Genomic DNA, 11,730 nt, shown 5'->3' with positions numbered 1-11,730 from the left:
TAACAGGTAACCCTTTAGAGGGATTTCTGAGTTCCCCGAGGAAGCACTCGGTAGAGTCTGAGTTTTACCCAGACTATTGGTCCCGACAACTGGTCCCAGGAGTCAGAGGCAGTCCATGATGGGGTCCTCCCTGACTTCTTCACAATGGTGTCTTCCCTAGTGTCCCCCCTTTCTTGGTCTGTTTTTATACTATTTTTTTTACCTTCAAGGTGGAGTTTGAGTGACTCTAGTCATAAATACCTTTATTATAATGGGTGTAATTAGATTTTGTTTCCCGGATAACAGCATCTTTCTGTTTTAGCTTAGATACCAGATACAAAAGGGTGAAAAAAGAAATCCTCAGACATCCTACCAAAGACTGCTGTACTTTGATCTGCACAGCATCAGAGCACAAAAACACATAGCTGCTTCAGTGTTTGAGGTGAAAGATTTTTTAAAAGCTAGGAATATAATTTCTGGAGCTGTTGTCATTTCAGCTTCTGACATACTATTGGCACACTGCTACAAAGCAGAATGAAAATTTGATGTTTGTCTCCCAAGGTTCAGCCTAGAGTTAGCTCTGTGATTTGAAATAGCCACAGCTCTCACAGCAACAATGCTGAAGTGGAAGCTGACAGAGGTAAATCTTTCCTAGGGGATTTCTATCCCAGCTTTCTTCAGCCAGGAATTGCCATTTTGCTGAGTGGGGGCAGGACAATGAGACTATTAAGCAGTTCAGCTTTGTTTTGCAAGGTAAGGAAACTCTAAATCCCTCCTGGGAGAGGATCTCTGTAAGAGGAGAAGCTGCTGTTAGCATCTGTAATCAAGCAGTACATCCAGAGAAACAAGTCACCTCTTCAAGGAAGAGCCTTATATCCTGTGTTTTACAGCTCCTTTGCTGGTGAGGCCCCCGTGCTGCCCAGATAATGCTGGAGAAGCTGAGTCCTTAAATGGAGTTTGGTTGAGTTAAAATGAGCAAAGTTTACTCTCTCTGTATGCACAGAAAATATTTTAACATACTAGCATATCCAGTAGTACTTTTGATAACCCCCCCCCTTTTTTTCCTTCCTGCCTCACTGTATTAAATCTAACAAAAATTGTCATGAAACACAATTTAAGTGAAAAGCGAATCAAAAAGGCCAGTATACAAAAAACATGCCCTGCTATGAAATCAGAGGACGTAACTTGCAGAGTATATAACAAATTTTTTGAAAAGCACTGAGTCAGGCTTCGTGGCCAAATGTAAATGAGGTCTGGGACATACACCCAGCTTTGTTCCATCTGGCATTCAAACCCCACGCTGTTCCCAGCCCAGCTCTGACTTCAGGCGGAGTCCTGATCTGCTGCCTGCCAGGGACTAACAAAAAATATGCTTTCCCCAAATGTCTGGCTTCAATAATACTGGATATTAAGTGGTTTCTTTGGTGGGGTTTTTTTTTTTCACTCTGTAACATTGAACATTGTCTACTAAGGAATGCTGAGCAACAGCCTGGCTGTAATAACATGACTTTGAGGGTCAAATCCTTCTGCAGTCTCAGAGGAGGATTCCTGCACTTTTGCATGAAGATGTGAATGCCCAGAAGGAAATGACAGAGAGGTGGCAAAGGGGGACAGCCCTGCCAGATAATACAGAGGAGTATTCAAGCCACAGCAACAGGCCACAGGCAACTGCCGCCTGATCACAGAACTTTTAATGCGTTGCCACGTGTGATTGCATCTCCAGAGCTTGTCTTGTGTCATCTTCTTTACAGTCCCCTGATTTGGAAAAAAAGCTGGCTCCCAACGGCATGCTCTTTCTGCCATATTAAAGGTGGGTGTCATATGGCTGATGGTGGGACGGTTTGTGAGAAACACCGGCTCACACCTAGAATTTAAAGAGGACAAAGTCGCCGAAGCAAAGGTCTAGAAATTTATTATACGAAACAGCGCTGAATCGGGTGCATCTCAAAGTAGAGGCACACTCCCTGTTGGTTTCTTAGGTATCTTTAGACTTCTTCTCCCGGCCGCCTGAGCCACTGTCTCCCTTCTCATTGGCTGAGAAGTTGGAGCTCACATTCTTCCCCACCGCCTAACTAAGCACATACATCTGTTTTACAAAATTATCATTCTAAACACCCCTATTCTAGTTGATTATGCTACTTGTTGCTTTGCAGTCTTTGCCATCACCTACTGCCCAGTGTTAATGATGACAAGTACCCTGGTAGTCATATCTCCATCAGTGACCCTCCAGGTGGCCTTTGTCCACTTATCAGTCCTTTAGTCAGTCTTCGAAGAGTCCTTTGTCCACTTATCAGTCTGCCATCGGCCTGGCTCTCTTCACCTAGATGACTTCCCGTAGACCAGGACCCCTGGACAGCCTCAGGGCGCCTCTAAGGATTAGTTTGGTACAATGGGTGAGGCCCCACCATCACCGGGACATACTAACAAAAAATACATCAATTAGCTGAAGCAAAACTCAGCTCATTTCTCACAGGTTCATACCGTGAGGGTTTCTGGCTTGGACTCATAAGTGGCTCCGTGTGTGGGTCTAATCGCAGGAGTACGCTCTCCTCCAGGGAAGCTCAGGTGATTTGCAGAGCCAAGTGGGAGCAAGGGCTTTGCTGAGTTCATCTTCATTATCTCCCGGCTCTGTCGGGTGCACAGCCTCAGCCTTATACAGCCCTTCCTCTCAAATCTAGCCTGAGTTACAACTAAAGATGAAACTTCTGGGAACCTCATCTCTGTCTTCTATCAAGTTGGTTGAAGTTGGTCAAGCAGTTCAACATGTACAGAAGGAGGAGGAGGGAAAAAAGACTAAGACAGGATGGAATGGACAGTATGATCCTCCTAAGCCTTCCCTCCCTGAGGAAACAAGCTGAAAAGACTCATCAGTGGGATTTGAGGGTTTATTTTCCAGAAGTTTTACAACTAAAGATTCAAATCTAGCCTGAGTTACAACTAAAGAGCTAATCACCTTCAGACACTGCAAAGAGGGAAGCGACACCATTCAGACTTCAAACGTAGCATCAGTCCACACACCAAAGCAAAACTGCTTCATCAGTCAGCCACAGAGGAACCCTAGATCTACACCTCCCTCAGGGCTGCTTGCATCTGAACTTAAAGCTCTGCTCTTCACCGTAGCCCACATCTGCCTCCGAAACAGGTTCTTACTCCTTCCTCCTGCCACAGGATGCTAGTGTATGGGGCTAGGGTCTAAAATCATCTCTACTGGTGGAAGGCAACGATGCTAAGGCATCACCTGTTGCTGCTACGATGCAAACTGCGTTGCTGTGGTGTCGATCCTCCTGACTTGTATTTGTACACTTGTCAGGCTTAACCAGCTACCTGGAACTGGCACAGAAACATCAAAATCAAAAGGAGTAAAGGTAAAACCGTTAAGGGACAAGTATAAGGTATTAATAAGTTTTTTTGCAATGCCAGCATGTGACAGCCAGACATACTAAATAAAAATCTCAAGTTGCTTCAGCTTAAAAGTAGTGGGGGTTTGGGTTGGATTTTTTTTCCCAGCAAGCATCATAGTATTAACAACAAAACACTGGAAAATAAACCCTCAAATCCCACTGATGAGTCTTTTCAGCTTGTTTCCTCAGGGAAGGAAGGCTTAGGAGGATCATACTGTCCATTCCATCCTGTCTTAGTCTTTTTTCCCTCCTCCTCCTTCCGTACACGTTGAACTGCTTGACCAACTTTGACCAACTTTAACCAACTTGATAGAAGACAGAGATGAGGTTCCCAGAAGTTTCATGAAACAGTAACCGGGTAGAGGAGAGAGACCTTGTAATGCCCCTGAGCAGTAACTCACCCTGTACTAGACCTCAGAGAACCCATAAATGACAGAGCCATTAGAAGTGAAACCTATTACTTCTCCTGTTACTGGAAAACCTTGTTTTTTTCTTGATAAATGCCTTTATTAACATAGTTTATCTGGACCTGCCAACCAGCTACAGGTTTCTAAGCTGTGCATCCCTGTGCAGTACAGGCATTGCAGTATTTAGTAGTCCACCCTTACGACTGATCGCTGAAATCACTTAAAAATCACTTTCCTAGGCCTTCACTACCTAAGTGAAATACAAGTGATGTTACTGAGTAGTGGAATTAATTCTGTCTTTTGCTACTAAGATTTCATTCTGCTTCCCCACGTTGGCTTCTTTATCATCTCTGCACACTGAACAAATCAGAACAAGCCCCTAACTGCTGAACACTGACCTCTATTTTGGTAATTGGGGCGGAGACCATCTGTTCTTATGGAAAAGGACAGCCATAGGTTTGGGATGGTAAATAACTGAATTTGGCATTTGCAACCAAAGCAGGACTCCAGCTGATTTAAAGATAAAAGGCTGTGTATCATCTCATTTACCAGCCTCTCCAGGCCATCTAGCTTTCTGATCAGGAACTGAGCCACAGAAATAAACAGTCAAAACTTAAAATATACTCTCACACTATTAACTCTTTCATTTCAACCTTGTTAAGATAAAGAGGAATTCATTTTGAAAATCCATAATGCAAGACCTCACACAGTATTTCCTTGAGATGTACAGATGTCTGAAAAAAACCTAAAGTATTCAAATAACAAAGGGAATCTTTCAAATTTGGTTTATACATCCATCATAGACGCACACTTACTGAACACAAAGTTGATGAATGAAGCATGGTGTCTACTAACCTCTGGGATTTGCAGATTAGGAGTATTAGAAATTTTGAAGCATCTCCATCACGACACATAGATTCACTGGAGTTCACACACTCCAGGGAAAGACACTGATTTTGTGAAAAGGTGTTAGTACAACCAGAGGACCAAGCAGGCTTGTCTTTGTTTGCTGGCTTCTTCATCCTTCCTTCCTTCCTTCCCTGTGCCACTTAGGTATTTGTCCCAGCCACAAGGTGTCATAAACAAGATTTCACCTAACTAAACCTTGGGCATGCTGGTGCTCAAGGGCAGAAGATATTTTCTTCCAATTATTTACTTCTGGAAGCCAATCCATTTTAGAGCTGAATGAGGGATAATCTGCCTGCACACTGCATGCAAATGGATGGTATATCAGCATGTAAATGTGAAGCGAGGATGCTGGTCAGAATTCACCTTGCTAAATACATATGTTCAGGCTGCAGACCATCACATTCAGGCTCAAGTCCATCAGGCAGTCCAGTTGTACTGGGATCCCTACATCCTAAATGGGGTTAAGGTGGTGTGTGGTGACCCCAGCACATCCCCCCCCCAGCACAGCCCCTTTCTCACATGCTGAGAAAGACTTTGCTGCTCGACAGGGCTCAGTGAAATGCAAATTTCAGCTGGTTCGAAAAGAAAGAAAAGTCAAAAGGGTTTGCACGGGAAACAGCCTGGGGGGTGGGGAAAGGAAACTGAATGTCTTTCATTGAAATGAAAAGTGGAAATTTTCCTTCTCAGAAAGAGCAAAAAAACCCCTCAGGGCGGAATTTTTTTAAGGGACCAGGAGAGCAAAACCTATTGTAGGTTAGTCCTGAGAAAGAGTGTGAGTTAAATCATCCCTTGTGCATTTTTGCAACCGCAGCCCCGCTGCGTTATACTCTCTGGTTTTGTCATCACTGCTGGGTTTGAACACGTGGGGGAACAAAAAGCCTTATTGAGACTAGAAATGATGCAAACAGGATACCAGCATCTCCAGGATACCACCAAACTGAGACCAGCATCTCCCAAGCACATCTAGCAATTGCCGTCCGCCCATGTCATGTCATGTCATGTCATGTCATGTTTCATTCCTTCATCTCTTCAGCTGCCCGTGCTGCTTCTTGGAGGCTGAACCTCCTACATACAAAACTGATAAATGCAGAGGCCCTCACTGCAGAACGGGTGCATGGCTGCTCCACAGGCAGCTATGGCTAGAAGACCAATCCCATCCTGGGCTGCATCAAAAGATGCGTTGCCAGCAGGTCCAGAGAGGGGATTCTGCCACTTTGCTCTGCTCTGGTGAGACCTCACCTGGAGTATTGTGTGCAGGTCTGGAGCCCTCAATATAAGAAGGACATGGACCTGATGGAGAGGGTCCAGAGGAGGGCCACAAGGATGATCAGGGGGATGGAGCACCTCTGCTACGAGGACAGGCTGAGGGAGCTGGGGTTGTTCAGCCTGGAGAAGAGGAGGCTCCGGGGAGACCTAATAGCAGCCTTCCAGTACCTGAAGGGAGCCTACAGGAAGGCTGGGGAGAGCCTGTTTAGAAAGGCCTGCAGTGACAGGACGAGGGGCAATGGCTTCAAGCTGGAGGGGAACAGATTTAGACTGGAGATGAGGAGAGGGTTCTTCACTGTGAGGGTGGTGGAGCACTGGAACAGGTTGCCCAGGGAGGTGGTTGAGGCCCCTTCCCTGGAGATATTCAAGGAGAGGCTCGACGAGGCCCTGGGCAACCTGGTCTAGTTGGGGGTGTCCCTGCTGACTGTGGGGGGGTTGGACTAGATGGCCTTTGGAGGTCCCTTCCGGCCTGGGCAATTCTATGATTCTATTCTATGATTCTATTGAGAAGCCAGCCTTAGAAGCTTTTTTAGCTTTGTCAGTCTGTGTTTGAGTGGATTCACCTTCTCCAGCAGATGAGGAAAAATATGGGCCTGGGTTTGACAGGCAGAAACAAATGCTAATTTGGCTTAGTCTGAAAAAGAGAAACAGGCTAGTTCAAGCAGCAGAGTGTCAGCTGGCAGAGGGAGCAGCTAAGAGGAAGGTGTCTCGGAGGGGGCACTGGATTCACAGGAACCGAGGCCAGTGAGCAATGGTCTGTATCAGCACACGGGCCAGCGATGGAGGCATAGCCCCCGTGGCCAATTCTTTTGGCGTCATTTCTCTTAGGGCATTTGTACTTCTCCTTTGGAATCACTTGGTCTCCAGCCACCACTGCTGGTGCACTCATTGGTTATACAATTTCACAAATCAGCCCTACCTCCTGGTTCTTCTCCTCCTCAAGGTTTTGTTTTACCATTGCCCCGACCACCCTCCTGTGCAGCGCTGACATTACACAATTGCCTGTCCTGTTTCATCAGAGCCCTGCTCCGGCTAAAGAACAAAGAAAACAAGCTGTGTGGCAATGCTTTTTTGACTAATTAACAAACTAGTAATATTTTTTTCACGGTCTCTTTTGTATTTCCCAGCCACTCAAGTTTCTGCTTCCACTGCATTTTTCTCCCTTTTTGTGTGCGTGTCGGCTCACATCTACTCTTTGTCCCGTTACTGTTATGGCACCATTGCTGTCCTGTGGTGACAGGGATGACAAAATCTGCTGATTCTTTCATTCCAGCTGCTTCTGATGACCGTGCCTGTTAAACAATGCTATGGGCTGCAGAAGGAATGAGATCTCTCTCCAAAATGTCTCTACTATATGGATTCTTTAATGGCTATGAAAAAAGCAAACTCATTAACTTTCCATGTAGGAAGAAAGCATGAAAAATTCTCTCCTCTCTTCGACCTCTTCTGCTGAGTGGCTGGAACAATCCTCACCACCAATACAAACTAGGGGGTGAGGTATTGGAAAGCAGCCCTGAGGAAAGGGACTTGGGGGTTCTGGTGGATGAGAAGCTGGACATGAGCAGGCAGTGGGCAGCTGCAGCCCAGAAGGCCAATCCCATCCTGGGCTGCATCAAAAGATGCGTTGCCAGCAGGTCCAGAGAGGTGATTCTGCCCCTTTGCTCTGCTCTGGTGAGACCTCACCTGGAGTATTGCGTGCAGGGCTGGAGCCCTCAATATAAGAAGGATATAGACCTGATGGAGAGGGGCCAGAGGAGGGCCACGAGGATGATCAGGGGGATGGAGCACCTCTGCTACAAGGCCCGGCTGAGGGAGCCGGGGTTGTTCAGCCTGGAGAAGAGGAGGCTCCGGGGAGCCCTAATAGCAGCCTTCCAGTACCTGAAGGGGGCCTACAGGAAGGCTGGGGAGAACCTCTTTACAAAGGCCTGCAGTGACAGGATGAGGGGCAATGGCTTCAAGCTGGAGGGGAACAGATTTAGATTGGAGATTAGGAGAAGGTTCTTCACTGTGAGGGCGGTGGAGCACTGGAACAGGTTGCGCAGGGAGGTGGGTGAGGCCCCTTCCCTGGAGATATTCAAGGAGAGGCTCGATGAGGCCCTGGGCAACCTGGGCTAGTTGGGGGGGTCCCTGCTGACTGCAGGGGGGTCGGACTAGATGACCTTTGGAGGTCCCTTCTGGCCTGGACAATTCTATGATTCTATGAGTGTGTAGAAAGTTAGCGGTTTTGAGAAGCCAACTCCTCTCTGATGTGTAACTGAAACTCAGCAGCTCTCAGGAGAGAACAGAGCAGCAGTCACACACAAGCAGAGCCTGTAAAAATGATCGAGTTTGGTGCTGTGTTACCATTTAGGAGACAGGGCAGGAAAAAAAAAAAAAAAACAGCCTAGGAAGCCTAGGAGAGGAGGAAGAAATTGGTTGAGCTTTGTGGCTTCCCAGCTCTGACCCAGAGGGCTGACAGGAGGGGTTGGTACCCTGCTGTGTTTGCTGGAGGAGAGAGGGCTTTGGGCAAAGAGATTCAGCACTGTTGACTCCAACAAGTATAGCAGTTACAGCCATTTCTCTTAAGTGCTGGAGATAAAGATTATCTTCAGTATAACTGGAGTTAACAAGAGTGCTGATATTTCTGGGTGGCCCTTGGTCACAGAGCAGAGAGGAATAGTTAAGCAAACTCACTACTGACTTTGGGGAAACTCAAGGGCACTTCAGATTTTGTGCTGAGTTAAGGCTTCTGGTAGGTAAAATTTTAACCTAACTTTTCTCCAGCTGTTTGTTTTCTTAGAAAAATATGTGTGTATCTGTGTGAAGAAGGAAAAAGAAATTTCAAGGAGAAATTTTACAATACATATTACTTTTTTTACCCAACTTTCACTTTGTACAGGGGAAGAAACAAATCCAACTCCAGCAGGTCTAACTGGGAGATGGCTTAAGTGTGTGGGGAAACTAAAATGTGATGAAATTCCATGTTCTATCTTTTTTCCTCTGCTACTCTCCTTCTGCTCTGAAAAAGATTCAGTTAAAAAAACCTGACTCTGTGTAGGCTCCTGTGTGGCTGTGTACCTGAACCAACCTATTGAAAAGAAATGTCAATTGTAAGCACTTAATAATTTGGATTACATAGTCCCAGATTACTAATACTTTGTGGATACTCTATTTTAGTAGCACAATGCATGAATAAACAGTGGTCTCTTCTAAACACTATCGATCATTTCTATTCCTTCTTGGGATGCTGCCTTGAAATCCTTTTCACTGGATTCAGTGAATCCAGACTCTGAAAAGGAAAAGCACTGCTTTATGCGGTTGCTTTTTTATTTTCTTGCTTAAATGCCTCGGAGCTTGCTTCTGACTGACTGGCAGAATATTTAAATGCCCCTGGCAAAATGTAAATATCTGACATTCTGCTCCGGGGACAAGTTATTTTAACAGTGAAAGCAAGCAAATACCTGTCTAAACAATTCTGTAACTGCTTTAAAGAAGTAAATACAAATGGGACTAGATAGAAAATGTTTTTATCCACTGAAAAAGTTTCTTTGTACTCATTTTAAGAAAAAGCTATAATAAGCATTGCCAACATTAGTATTTTCTCTCCACATTGTCAGCTTCCACAGGTGGTCAAAAGATTCTTGTTTTGGTCAGTTTATGATGCCCACATCAGCCCTGATTACTTTGCAAACAATCCCTTTGAGGTAATTGGAACTTAATAAGGAGTTCACAGTACCACAGTGGGGCTTTGGGTTTTGCCTCATAGTTACATCCAAACGGTGCATTACTGGAGATGCCTTGTTCAGAAAAGTTAAAACAAACATGTTCTGTACAGCTCTCTTTACTTATAATGTAAAATTGCTACAAAGCAGATATAGCCATAAGCTAAAAATATTTCTACTGAGGAATAAGCTTGGATTGAGTGTCCCAGGCCAGATCTCCCCGAGGTTTAACCACTGTCCCCTCCTGCTGCTGGTGTTGCTTTGGGGACTCCTTGCCAGGGTGTTGTTAGGACTTGGCCACTGTGAATTCCAACAAGTGACAGACTTAACCAGGAAAACCCATCCCTAAACCGCTGGTTGCTGAAAGTTAGGAGGACACACTGGAATTAACTTCTCTCAGTATTTGTCATGCTTCTTGTATTCCTTTTTTCACTACAATGGGCATCAGGATACTGGACTAAATGACCCATTGCTCTGATCCAATATATCGCAGTCCTTAAAAATCCATTCATTGCAGCAGCCTGCTGGTTTTCTGCAAATCTCAAAGCGCTTTTACAAGGAGCACTTGTATGCAGAAGTATGTCTCAGAGAAGGGAAGGGACTTGCCAGCAATCTCTGAGCAGAGATTCTGTGGCTATTCCTAATCTGGCTCTCATAAAGCCCCTGGTTTCTGATTTTGTAAGCTGCTACCTGAGTTGTTCTGGTAAATTCAACACCCCTACAATCTCTAGTGTGCTCTCTCAGCTTTATCTGTGCTCTGATTCTTTGATACAACCCTTCCCTTATTTATTTGTCTCTCTTGCTATAACGTGAAATGCAGTGGAAATAAATAATAACAGAAGCTGTCATTCACAGTGCAAATCATGCATTAAGTTCTCTAGAGGTCTTGAGGTTTTGCTTCATGATAGCTGTCTTGCTTTTATCCTCATTTGGTAGCAAATCCAATTACACATAAATTGTAAACCCCTTGGCCTTGACATAACATTTACAGGCCCTTTTATATTGTCTCTTGATACTGCTGTCTCCCAGATGACTGACTCTATCTGGAGCCATCTGTTTGCTGTTGGCTTACACTCGCTGTAACATGCTGTATTGCCTCCATAAGAGATCTTAAGCTCCAATTGTAAGTTTGTGCTTTTGGACCACAGAGTCTGTAAAACAATTTGTTTCTGGGGTTTTTTTTTGGTTTTTTGCACCTAGTAGATGAATACAATTAAAAAAAACAAAAACAAAAACAAAAAACAAAAAACAGAAACAAAAAACCCCACATTTTCACAGAGTATGTATATATGCCAAGAAAAATGTTTGGAGCTAAAAGGAATATGAAAGATCAATTAGTGCTTGGGTAAGGTTTCCTAAGGTTTCTCGGGCTGAGAAGCAAAGACCTCGAAGGCAGGACCAAGGGGAACTTAACTCCGGATGTTACAAGCATCATTAAAGACAATGGAGCTTTCATATAGATTACTGACACCGTGACTGAAAGAAAAATCAGCTCCATGGTCAAAAGAGTAACTGTATAACAGGAAAGACCATGAGAAGAAATTATCGGCTGAGATGTGATCATTACAGTGCTGGATCAAGCACTGGCTGACTGGAAGGTCCCAAAGAGTTGTGCTCAATGGATTTACGTCCAGCTGGCGGCCGGTCACTAGTGGTGTGCCTCAAGGCTCACTGTTGGGACCATTTCTGTTTAACGTCTTTATTGATGATCTCGATAAGGACATAAGGTGTAACATCAGCAAGTCTGCAGATGACACCAAGTTAAGCAGGAGTGTTGACTCCCAGGAGGATAGGGAAGCTTTACAAGAGGACCTAGATAGATTGGATCACTGGGCCAATGCCAATGGAATGAGTTTCAACAAGGGCAAGTGCAAGGTCCTGCACTTGGGCCACAATAACCCCCTGCAGTGCTACAGGCTGGGGGAAGTGTGGCTGGAGCTGCCTGGAGGAAAGAGACCTGGGGGTTCGAGTTGACAAACGGCTGAATATGAGCCGGCCGTGTGCCCAGGGGGGCAAGAAAGCCAATGGCATCCTGGCTTGTATCAAAAATAGTGTGACCAGCAGAAG

This window comes from Calidris pugnax, unplaced genomic scaffold (assembly GCF_001431845.1).
Source record: "Calidris pugnax isolate Ruff unplaced genomic scaffold, ASM143184v1 scaffold189, whole genome shotgun sequence".
NCBI classification, from domain to species: domain Eukaryota; kingdom Metazoa; phylum Chordata; class Aves; order Charadriiformes; family Scolopacidae; genus Calidris; species Calidris pugnax.
This window is presented reverse-complemented; position numbering follows the sequence as displayed.